Source organism: Meriones unguiculatus, chromosome 10 (genome assembly GCF_030254825.1).
Source record: "Meriones unguiculatus strain TT.TT164.6M chromosome 10, Bangor_MerUng_6.1, whole genome shotgun sequence".
NCBI lineage: Eukaryota > Metazoa > Chordata > Mammalia > Rodentia > Muridae > Meriones > Meriones unguiculatus.
The window spans coordinates 2,313,250-2,326,258 of NC_083358.1; positions in this window are offsets into that span (position 1 = coordinate 2,313,250).

Sequence of the window (13,009 nt, forward strand, 5' to 3'; positions counted from 1 at the left end):
CAACCCCAGGAGCTGCTTCTTGGTTCTGTTCACCGTTTGAGGCCCGACGTCATCAGTTGGGTTTGGAAGCCTGAGGGCAGGACAGGAGCGGGTGGCTGAGGCCCCTCCAGGCCCTGCACCGCTGGGCACTGGGACACGGGGGCGGGGGAGCCTTGGGAGGACTTCCTGGTCTCTGGGCTTGCCATGGCCCATTGTATGCAGATCTGGGTGGTTCGTGGCCGCACCAGGCACAGCTCCACCTTCAGCTGATACAGAACTGGGTCAGTGCTCTGGCGGGCTAGGAGGAGCTCTGAGGGTTACTCACTCTTACTCACGAGGTTCTGCAACGCCTCACAGCCAGCCCCAACCTCCCGCTCCCACATGCATACCAAGCCTCCCTTGTCTATCTGGAAAGCAGCGAACTGAGGGGACAGAAAGGAGAACCCAGACTTGCAAAGCCAGGTGCTGGGGAGGTGGGTCTGCCCTGGCTCTCCCCCGCTGCAGCCGCCAGTTCTTCACTCCACTGGGAAGGAACTGACAACCTCTCCCTTCAAGTTGTTTTGTCCAGTTTGTTACTGTAACAGAAAAGGTAATGAATACAGGCAACCTACACCTAAGTGGCTGCATCACCAGAGCAGGGGTGTGGTCACAGCAAATGCTGACTCAGCGGAGAGCAGGACAGTCAGGGGTGACCTGAGCGGCCCAGCTGGTGAGGCAGGCGGCAAAGTGCCAGTGTGCTCCTCTTCGCCTTTCCCACGGGCTTAATCTCCCGATCCTCTCCCTCTCCTCCCCCATATGCCCCCCGGGCTGTGGGTGGGCTGTGGGTAAAGGCCGCAGATCCCAGCTCCACGCCTCAGGGCACCCGTCACCCTGTCAACGGGGCGCGGTTGCAGCCAAGCCTTTCCTCACTTTCCAGAACATGTGGAAGTGCCCACTTCCTCTTGAATGCCTGCCGGTGAAGCCCCCAGTGAAGAGGTGTGCTGAGCGGCCTCCGGGAACTCTGCCCTCCTTCCAGGAGGGAGCCGAAGGCCCCCAAAACCTGCAGAGCCTTGCGTCCTGCCCTGAGACCCACACCTGGAAGGTGAAGTTGGCCGATCGGCCTGGTCCCACCCCACACCCTGTTTGGCTTGGCTCTGTCAGAAGGCAGGAGCCTGAGGAGCCTGAGGGACTAGAGCGTGAGGCAACAGTTTCCCTGGGGTGGATTTCTGCCCTGTGCTGGCATCTGGTTTCTCCACCAAGCAAGGGTGGCTCCTCTGTTGACACGCAGTCCTGATTGCACTTTGCACACTGGTTGCCTCTGTTTGCCTGGATTCTGACCCCTGGTCCGGGTTGCATGATGCATGGCCCTCTAGGTTTGTCCTGGTATGGATCCTCTGTCCTGGCAGTATTCCAAACATTAGCTGCCCACCTTTGCCAGTTCTCCAGGCCCACTGCTCGGCGGCTGTCTGCTTGCCTGGATACTGAGCCCTGATCCTGGTTTTGCTCTGCTTGCTTAGAACCCATTCTTGACCCTAGTTGCTCTCTGCACTCCTGGTCCCAGAGAAGGAATGCAGACCCTGGCCTGGCAGCCGCAGGCTTTACCTGCATGCCCCAACCTATTTCAGAAGTCCCTCAGCTCTCTTGGAGTCACACCGGCTCTTGATGGGCTTTCCCGTGGCCTAACTTTCAGAAACTGGCCAGACGTTTCTTTGGGTACCAGAGGCAGGCATGATCTTGAGACTCCAGGGCGGGGCAGGGTGCTGGCAGCCAGGGTTCAGGATGGCAGGAAACTTTGTCGACCGCCGGGAAAGCCTTGCCTCACTCTGTACACATTTCCCGGGCCACCACGTGGCTGAGGGCGCCCGAGTCTCTCAGTATGCACTCTACAGTTGCACACCGGCCCCAGCCTCTCCTTACCCCTCCTGGAGGCTGCAGCAGGTAATGGTTTGTGTTCTGTGAGCTGGGAAGCAAGAGGCTGAGGAGCATCTACTCCTAGGTTCACGTCTGTCTGGGTCTCGGCCCCTGGCAGGGGTCACACATCCCAGCCTGGCTCAGCCCCGCCCACATGTGCAGGGGAATTGTGGAGATGGCCTTGTCCCTCTCGAGAGTGAAAGATGTGAGCACTCTGCGAGCATAGGGCTCCTCCTGTGACCCGGTCAGGTTCTTGAGAGGTGCAGAGAGCTGCTATGACAGACGTTCTGGTGGGCCGCTGGCTTCTGACACCCCCCTGCTGAAGAACGAAGGGGCAAGGGGTCAACAAACAGCAGGTGGGCGTCAGTGTGCAGTGAGAATGTTGCAAGGTAGCTGGGGTCAAAGCCTGCATCCTGGCAGCCTTAAAAGGTTAGACGGGGCTACCCCTGCCCAGTTAAAGAAACAGGAGGTAATGAAAGCAGAGAGAGGCCACAATGAGAGCAAGGAGGGCTGGCCAGCCCCCGTCCGTCTCCAGGATCCTGACGAGAAAGCTCAGGACTAAGTACAAGGCAAGAGGAAGCACAGCTCAGCAGATCAGTCAGGTGTGGCCTTGCCCTCACTGACCCACCCCCGCCTGGGTTACGGCCTCCTTCGAGCTTGGCTGACACATGGTGAGAAGCATGTGAAATTCCTTCCCTGGGCACTCTTGCTGGCACCAGGCCTCAGCCTTGTCCTTCTGGCTGTTTCAGATTCCCAGAGAAATTCCAGTTTCCTGGAGTCCTCAGTAGTCTGACTGTCGAAGAATAGGGCACAGGGGTCTCTTTATAAAGTCCTCATGGCAGACGCCACGGGGCGATGGGCGGGAACGCAGAGCGCGCTGGCTGAAAAAGGAAGGATGAGTGCAAGGTGACCTCGGGGCGAACATCGCGTGATTGCGCAGCACAGCCGACCCAGCTGACAGCTGAGGAGCAGCAGGAGTGCTCAGGGCAGAGGGACACAGGACCCCCAAGATTCTCTCAGAGGAGACTGGACCCTCGCCCACACACTGCTGTGAAGTGAGGCAAAGGGCGTTTCTGAAACCTGAAGGGCAGGACTGAGGCCGCATCCGAGTGAGCCCCTCCATCAGGGCAGCCATGCGGCTGGATTCTGCAGGAAGAGTCCCTGCAGGACAAGCTCTGGGGAGGAAAGGGCATGTGGAGACAGCAGGACACAGGGAAGCCTGCCGGGTTTTGGGTTTATGGGAACATGGCGGAAGTCTTTCTCAAAAGTGGAGATTACAGGGGTGAAAAGGAGAGAAACCACAGGGAATTTTCCCCCTAGAACGAAAAATCTAAAAGAAAAAAGTTCTCCCAAACTAAACAAAATTAGATTGAGAAATTCCACACAGTACCTAAGGGACCGGGTGGCTCCTGGCACTTCCCACTGGCGCCAGCCTCAAGCATGATGGCCGCCTGGGGAAGGGGCGCTGGCCTGCTGTTCCAGACACAGAACGCACTGGCTTTTTATTTTTTATTTTTTTGCAAAATTTTGTTGCTGAAAGTTGGAGGGAGCTTTTATGAGTCTTAGTAGGAACAGCTGCTGGTGACTACCCCCAAATCACACACACACACACACACACACACACACACACACACACACACCTCAACCTGTTGCCTGTCCGGGCACCTCTCCTGCTCCCCAGGGCCTTGGCAGGGCAGGTGCATAGCCCCGACTTCCTGTGGTCCCTTCCCTTTAGTGCCCTCGGGTGATGGCAGCCAGCAGGATCCACAGGGTGATTTCCCCGCGACACCCCCGGCTGAGTACCATCCGACATTAAAGAGACAAAGGAACCCCCTAATTACAAGATGAAGCTTTGCCTTCAAAGAACAACAGGGGCCCAGGCTGCAGGAAGGGCTGTTGCCGGGCCTGGGTGGTCTTGCTGCTGTTTGCTGCTCAGTGATTTGATTAAATGAAAGCCAGGCTTTTGGGGACTTTTTTTTTTAAGCAAAAACATAGGCGTCATTCAGCCTTCTTCAGCAAATTATAGGGGCTTGAGGTGAATGGAGACGTCTTCAGCCCACCGCACACACTTCCCTGCTGGACACATGTATCCGTGTCTGATGGTAAACGTTATTCCGGGCCTTAAAAAATAATTAAAAAAAAATCCCTCACAACTGCTCAGCTGCGCGGTGTGGGGGCAAGTTCTGTTTACGTGAAATTCTTACTCCCCCATCTGATCTTCGTTAACTTCTGGATCTACTTGAGTCTTGGGCCTACAGACCCTTTAATTAGCGTGGTATCTTAAATTGCTCTCCAATTGGGGTGGCCGTGGCCAGTTTCTTATCTGTGGAGGCCTCAGGCCACCTGCAGGGCCCACGTGGCTCATATTTAATCTGTTCAAGCCCAACAGTGTATCCGAGGGCCTGCTGGGACGGAGCCTGGATGGTCATGGCCGACGGTGCCCACCTCACTAGGAGGCCAGGAGAGCTCCCATCCCTACCCTGGTTCTTCCAGATTGCCAGTCGCTGCAGAGCTTGGATGGAGAAAGAAGGGCTGTAGGGCCTCTGAATGCCATGGGTCATGGACAGCAGCAGCTGTGAGTGAAACCGTTAGCCTAGAGCCTCCCTCTGAAAACAATGAACTTTGGGGTGGACTGTTGTCTGCCCCAGAGACAGGGGAACTGTGAGTTCAAAGCCAGTCTGGACCACTTAGGAAGGCCCAGGAAGTGCTGTCAGGAGTGGGGTGACGTGTTCTTTAAGAGGACCAGACCCAGAACCAGCCAAAAGGCAAACCTCTGTTTCTGTGACAGGATTCTGAGACCTCGAGGCCCCCACCCAGGGACCGGTGAACGAAACCCGAGCTGATGCCAGCACTGAGGTCTCTCTGCCTCCTGTGGCAGACGCGCTGTGACCAGCTGCCTCACACCCTGTCTCTGTGCCTCCACGGTGCCACCGTGCCACCGAGCCTTCCTCTCCGTCAGGGCTGAGCCAGAACCAACCCTTGCTTCCTTAAATTGCTTTGTCACGAGGACACACAGCGAAAACCTTCTCTCTTTGTAAGTTGATCCTCTCAGCTGTTCCATCACAGCGACGGAAAGCTGTCGGCATTCCAGCTTTCCCTTCGGTACACATTGCCAAGAGAAATGTGACGGAAGTCCACAACCCACACGTGAGCTAGAGTGTCACGGGTCCTGTTTGTACAGAACTTGCCACAGAGCTGGGGTAAACACTGCTTGATTTCCACTGGTAAAATTTTAACACGAGATAAGCTTGGTGGCTGCAAAGATTGTTCCCTGCCTGACAGCTAATGTCAGCAGGCGCGAGATGGGGAGGGGCTACCTCAGACCCTGGGGACCAGCTGCTGCCTGCTTAGGTTCCCAGCTTCTGCCTCCTCAGAGCCCTGAAGTAAACACGAGGCAGTGATGTGGGGAGGGTGCTGGTGGCAGAGGAATCACAACCTCCTGACTTTCCATCTACAGTTTCATGCCTGCCGGGAGCCTGTTGGGCCTGGCAACCTGGCGGAAGTCAGGGTGACCAACAGAACCCTCAACAGCAATAGCCAGTCATGGAAAATGAGTCCTAGAACCCAAATAGGGACAGAGGGTGGTGTCATCAGCAGGAACAGAGCCTTGAGACCCAAGTTGGAGGTGATTCCTCTGGGTTCAGACATCTTTTTACAAGCACAGCACTCACCAAAGGACCGAAATGGTTTCCTTCACGTCAGCTCAATCCACAGAACAATTAATTAGAAAAAAACCTTCAGGGCACTAAAACTACCTGCCTATCTATCTATCTATCTATCTATCTATCTATCTATCTATCTCTGCCTATCTGTTTATTAATCTATTTCACTCTTTAACCATTTATCAATCATCTATTATCTATCATCTATTCATTTATCTGTTCTTCTGTCTATTCATTTATCTATCCTCTATCATCTATCTATCTCTCTATCTATCCATCCATCCATCTGCCTGTCTATCAAACTCTGAATGTAAGTATCTGAGTAACTGATTGCTCGCTTCGGCCAGGAATGGGTGGGGAAGTTGACAGTATCTTACATATTATTATTTACATAGGACTAAGCCATTGCATGACCTTATATGTTCCCAGAATAGCTCAGAAATATGGGATTTAGGAAAGAAAGATAGGTAGGTAGAAGGGTAAATCTGGATGGGAAATTGAGACAGAGTCTCTCATGGCCACTTAGAACTGAAGATGACCTTGGCCTTCTGATCCTCCTCCCTCTGCCTCCTGAGGGCTGGGGTGACAGGTGTGTCATCAGGTCTATTGCTGGAGAAATACTGTTTTTGAAGTCGTTACTGCAGGGGGCTGGAGAGATGGCTCCGCAATTAAGAGTGTATAGAGCTCTTGCAGAGGATCTGAGTTCAGTTCTCACACCCACATCAGAGGTTCACAGCTGCCTGTAACTCCAGATTCAGGGGCTCTGACTCATGTGTATGCATATACACCCCCCCCCCCCACAAAGACATGAACATGGGGAAGGGAGAGTGGGCAGGAGAACGAGGGAAGAGAGGAGAGCCATCTCTGCAGTGTGTAAATCCAGCCCCAAGAATGTCCTCAGCAAGCTGATTCCTGTGCTAGTCTGTGACAGGAGAGCGTGCGGTCAGGACGTGCCCCACCTCACAATGAGCTCACGAGCTTCAAGAACTGCCTCGCGCTTGTCAGGCGTGTGAATGGCTGAGCTACGGTTAAAGGGATTGTAGACTTGAGAGAAGGGAGCAGGGAAAAGCCACTGAAGGGAGTGCAAGGGACGGTGCCGGGGGGGAGCAGGCCCGTAAAGCACAAACAAGCCTTCACAGTCTCCGTTCTCCGTCTCCTTTACTGTTACCTTACACAGAGCACAGAGCCCTGACACTGTCCGTTGTCAAATGTCCGTTCAAGCGTTGACTCACTAAAGAAAAATCTAAGTCGGCTCCCCAGATGACAGAAAAGACAGAAAAGACACATGGGTCATTCTGATTGTCAGAAGCCTGAACCGTTGCCTGCCACCTTTTTCTCACGAAGGATGTGTGTGTGTGTGTGTGTGTGTGTGTGTGTGTGTGTGCGCGCGCGCGCGTGTGAGCACACATGTACATGTGTACAAGCACATCACACACACACACACACACACACACTGTCCAGGACCATGCAACCCTTTGCCATTATCATCAACTGAGTTCATACTTAGAGTGTGCAATAGAGGTAGAAACATGATTGTGTGTGCAGATGTGTGCAGCTAGGGAAGTGCATGTGTGAAGGCCAGAGCAGGAGCCCAGGCCTCTTCCTCTGCCACTCCTGGTGTTGCCTTCAGACAGGGCTCCTCAACTGAGCCCAGAAGTCCTGCATTCTGCTAGGCTGGCCGGCCAGCGCTTTCTCAGTGCCAACCCATCCTCACCCTGCAGTGCCGGGCTTTCAGGAACACACAGCCATGCACAGCTTTTCACTCAGGTGCTGTGGATTCACACTCAGGTGTCCAGGCTTGCAGGACAAGCACTCTTGCCACTGAGCCATCTCCCTAGCGCTGTCATCACACTGTAAGAAACTTAGGCTCTTGTGTTGGCCTGCATCCCTGCATCCCTGCATCCCTGCACCCCTGCACCCCCGCATCCCTGCATCCCTGCATCCCTGTATCCCTGCACCCCTGCATCCCTGCATCCCTGCACCCCTGCATCCCTGCATCCCTGCATCCCTGTATCCACGTCAGCCTTGGCCTCCCATGGCCTGTGCCTTTAGGTTGGACATTCCTATTGGGAACACTGTCTGTTAGGTTTGTATAAAAACTACTGGCACTGGGCTGTGTCATGTTCAACTTCCTCACCACAATGAGGCAATTAAGTCCAGCTTCTACCAGTGATTGGCAGTGGTACGCAGTAGATACTGGGTGACGACATAGGTGCCCGGGAAGACTTGCTTACTGACTGAGCCGTTGACACTGGGAACACAGGGCTCCCACGGCCTTCCATGACAGCACGCAGAGCCCACATATGGAGGTCACATTTCTGACTTAGGGGGGGAATATCTGCCATTACTTGGCATGTCTGACACTTGGAACAACAAAACAAAATGCATGATACCATAACTTTCAAAACATTCATTTTTCTAGTGTGGTGCACGCCTTTAATCTCAGGACCTGGGAGACAGACTCAGGAGGATCTCTGTGAGTTCAAGGCCAGCCTGGGCTGGTCTACATAGCAAGTTCCAGGCCAGCTAAAGCTGCATAGAAAGGTCTGTCTAAAATAGATATACTATTTATAGATATAAATATATATTATATATAATGTATGTATGGATTGTATAAAATATATATTTAACAACATAGATGAACAGAAATAATTGTCTCTAACCTTAAAATTCTACTACTTAGAAATAAGTTAGCATTTTGCTGTATATGTGTGTGCACATACATGTTGATATACAAACAAACACACACATGCAGACACATATACACTTAACATTAAGTGTTGTGTGCCTGTGCTTTTCCTCTCGTGAGCTGGCTGTTGTAAGTGCTCAGCACCTGTGTCTGAAAGCACACACATCTCCGCTGCCTTTCCTCCAGGCTGGGCTCTCATGACGTTACTGTTTCTTCAGTTTTGTACATTGTGTTTGTTTTTAGCTTTCCCTGTCTTGTAAAGAGCGCTTCACAAAACACACTCATTCATAAGCTGCGCTCCACACTCCGGGCCATTTTTCTTAGACGATATCTAAGAAGTAGGCTTACCACGGCGAGAAAATGTTAACACTTCCTGGCTCTTTTACACACTTTGTGAGGCAGTGTTTAAAGTTCTATAAAGCGCTCAGGGAGCGACGTCTAAATGCCACCATCGCTTAACACTTTAGCTTGATTCCAGCCCTTTTGCCTCTCTTCCTTCACTCCAAACCAGGGGACACTTGGTCACCATTCTGCATAGCTCGGAGTCCCTGTGCTAATCTGAGTGCTCCGACGTCCACTGCTATGGTAGGAGTGCTCCTCCCACACCCAGGCTGTCCTCCAGGCGTCCGGCACATCCTGACACACGTGTGGCAGAGCCAGGCCTGTTTGCCAGGAGCTGCCTCCAAGGCTGCAGAGCTCACTGCAGGCAGGGGCAACAGCAGCAAGTTCCCGCACGCACACGAGAGCGGGCCCTCCACTCAGAAGGGCATCCGAGAATCCCCGCCCACTTGCCCTCTTCATTGTCCCTCCCAGCCTCCCAGCTCTTCTCAGAAACATCAAGGGACACGTTAGCCAGGGAAGCAGCTGCTGAATAAAATAAATAAAACCACCCAATAACAGCCATTCTCAATAGTGCTCAGTCATGTCTGACGATAACCTGGTCTTAGGACTGGTGCTTTTGCAGGTTTGCAAGATGCCATGATTACAAGCAGCTGACATCGTGTCAGGTGGCTGCTCGCACAGCAGCGGGGCCGAGGGCTGGAGAGGCAGCTCAGGGTGGTTAGGTACCTAGCATGCACAAAGCCTTGGCTTTTATCCCTCACCCCTCAGAAACCGAGTGTGGTGCTGCACCCCCACAGATCCAGCCCTCAAGAAGAGATGGGAGACCTGGGGGTTCAGAGCCATCCCTGCTACCAGACAGTTCTGGTCTAGCCTGGGTTCATGAGACCCCTGTCAAAAAGAAAGAAAGAGAAGAGCCTGTTGCAGTAGCTCCCGTCTGACACTGGTGACTTCGAGGACCAAAGGAAACCACAGAGAAGCTCCAGGTTGTGTCTTCCCGTGTCTGGTGGGTTTTTCTGATGATACTCCCGTCTTCTGGGAAGATGGTGGCCAGTGCAGCCTGAGCCGTGAAGTCAGTCACCCATCAGAAAAGGTCCCTGGCAGCTCCAGCAGACCTTTGGGATTCGCTGAGCACTTCTCAAAGAGAAAGAGATGGCGAATGAGGAGTGGCTGCTCCGTCTGAGGCCCCGCTGTGCCGGCACTTGCGTCCAGCCATGTCTCTGGGAGCCAAGCCTGGGGGTGCATCATCGACACTATCCGCTGCAGAGAGCGTCAGGTGGTTGCGACGGTTCAGGCGTCTCTGCCACGAATCTCGTGCGCAGTGGGTGACGGCATGCACTTACTTCAGTGGAGTGTGTCCCTGTGGCCCCGACATCACCAAACGCTGGAGGCTTAAAGCGATAAACACATTTAAAAAACAGCTGGCTGTGCTGGGAATAAAAATTCAGCTGGGCTTGGTGCCACACACCTTCAAATGTCAGCACTCAAGAGGCTGAGGCGGGTGGGGTCTCTGTGAGTTTGTGGCCAGCCTGTTCTACATAGTGAGTTCCAGGACAGCCAGAGCTACATAGTGAAACCCTCTCCCAAAACACCACCACCAAAATAATAAAATAAAATAAAATAAAATAAAATAAAATAAAATAAAAAACCAATTAAAGAAAAAAAACAATAAAATTCATCTCCCAGTTTTGAAGACTGTGGTGTGAGATCAGACATAAAAGGACAATGCCCACTCTGAAGGCTTGAGTCTGTTACCTTTTTCCTAGCTTTTGGGTTTTTGGGAATCCTTGATCCCTTTTGGTTTGTAAATGTGTCTCTCCAATCTGTCTCCATTATCACGCATCTTTTATCAAGAAGACACCGGTCATGCTGGGCTTCACTGATTCTGGCTCAGCATCACCTCATCTTCCCTTAATTACCTCTAGAGACCTTTTTTTTCCAAATCAGACCCCATGCAACAGGTCCCATGGGTGAGGTCCAAGGTCTGTAGAGGGCTTTGGGAGACACAGATTCACCCACTGTCTTAGTTGTTTTCTATGGCTGTGGTAAGACACTGTGAGCAACACAACTTTGAAATGAAAGCATTTAATTTGGTGCTCACAGTTCTGGAGTAGTAGCTGAGAGTTTACATCTGATCAGTTACTAAAGGTAGAGAGAGAAAGAGACAGAGACAGGCAGAGACAGAGAAGAGAGAGACAGAGACAGAGAGACAGATAAAGAAACAGAGACACATAGAGAGAAAGAGACAGACAGTCAGACACAGAGAGACAGATAGAGAAAGAAACAGAGACAGAGAGAGAAAGAGAGAGACAGAGATAAAGAGACAGACAGAAACAGACAGAGAGACAGAGAGAGACAGACAGAGAGATAGAGAGAACACTACCTGGAATGGCATCTCCAGTGACACACCTCTTCCAACAAACCACACCCCCTAACCCTTCCCAAGTAGTTCCAGCAACTAGGGACCAAGCACTTAAACCTATGAGCCTGTGGACGCCGTTCTCAGTCAAACCAATACACCTACACATGGGGTGTGAGCTCTCCAGGCCTTTTCTCAAAGAGACAGTGACCCCCTTCCGCTAGCTCACTGCAAGTTCACACAGCTACATTCAAGTGCGCAGTGGAGAGGGGGAGCCCTGGGGCTGAAAGAACACGGTTGTATTTTCAAGAGCAGATTAAAGGATGGCCTGCAGAGCACCGTGAAAGGAGTGACATGCCATGGGTGCCCCTCTCTTTAATCTTGACTGTAGCCCACTATGCTTCATCCTGATGCCATTCTCTCCACATTCTGGGCCGCTCTGCATTCCTCCCCTGCAGCAGGCACTACTGTCCTTAGAGACCTTGGTTTGTTTCCTCTCTTGTTGTTTCTGTTGCTTCGATAAAGTACTCTGACAAAAGAGTAACCTAGAAAATGAAGATGAACCTAGAACTGAAATTTAATTTCCGTTTTCAGCACATAATTGTAGGCAACGTTGCTGGAAGAACGTCAGGCAGCCAGTGACATCACTTCCTGTCAAGAGCAGGAAGCTGAATGCGTGCATGCTTCCTTGCTTGCTTGTGCTCAGCTAGTTTTTTCTGCTCTTACACAGTTGGGGACTGCCCCCGCACCCTCCAACCCCTGGGCCCACGGAGCGGAGCCACCCACAGTGGGCCGAGTCTTCCAACATCAATTAACTTAATTAAGACAGTTCCTCAAAGATATGCCCACAGGCCAACCAACGTAGACAATCCCTCATTAAGATTCTCTTCTCAGGTGGTTCTAGGTTGCATCTGGCTGACGATTAACTTAACTACCATGCTGCCCTTGGTTGAATCTGAATGGCCTGCCCAGACAGGTTTTCATTTAGACACAAATCATCTCATGCCTGGCTTGCATTTTAGTGATTTGCATTGGGAGTATTTTCTGCCTAATGAATACATGCCGGGAAAGAAGCCCCGGCTGTGGGCAGCAGATGAAATGCTGAGTGGATGTGTGCTGTTGACATGGCCTTGTCAAGGGTGCCAGTACCTCAGACCATGGGAATGGCAGGCCTGCCTCTGGACCGAGTGTGTGGAGAAATCACTAGAGCAGCTTCCTTCTCCGGGGTGACGGTACTGGACACTCCCTACCGAGCTAAGAGTACACGGGCTGAGTTCCCCCAGGCTGCTGGTGCACAGCCCACCCGATGCCAGTTTGTCTAGACCCGTGTGCTTCATTTCTTCATTTCCCATATCCTGTCAGGTCAAATCCAGAGCTGGACAAGCTGCTGCACAGGACTTCCTGAAACAGATTGCTACTGACCTCAAGACGTAAGAGCACAAAAGCGGAGGCTGCGGCAGAAGCGGGCAGAGCACGCAGGGCTTGGCCCACCCAGCAAGGCTTTCTTCGTGGAGGGTTTCTTCATGTCGAGAGCCGAGTGACCCGCATCTTGAACGGTCATTGTGGAGGATCCGGCTCCTTCAGACTGTGTTATCTAGGCCAGGCATTGGTCACCGTGAAACTTTTTTTTTTTTTAATCACAGTTTTGACAGAAACGATAAAGAAAAGATTTGTTTCTAGTGGTTTCGGTGCATGGCTGGCTCCAATGCGGGGGCCTGAGCGAGGCAGAGCAGTGAGGTAGCAACAGAAGATACCGAAGAACAGTTGCTCCCTTCGTGGTAGGCAGACGCGAGGACAGCAAGCTCAGATACGCCCTCAAGTGTCGCTTCCAGTGACAAACTTCCGCCAGCTAATTTTGAATAAAACGTGAGCAAGGTGAATCCAGCAAGAGTGAAAAGAGTTCTGTTGCTGTGAAGAGCTGCCATGACCAAGGCAACTTTTATAAAGGAAAGCAATTAATTGGTGCTGGGTTAACATTCTGAGGTTTAGTCTATTATCATCATGGCAGAAAACATGGTAGCATGCAGACAGATAGTCCTGGAGAGGTAGCTGAGAGTTCTGCATCAGATTACAGGCAGCAGGAAGAGAGAG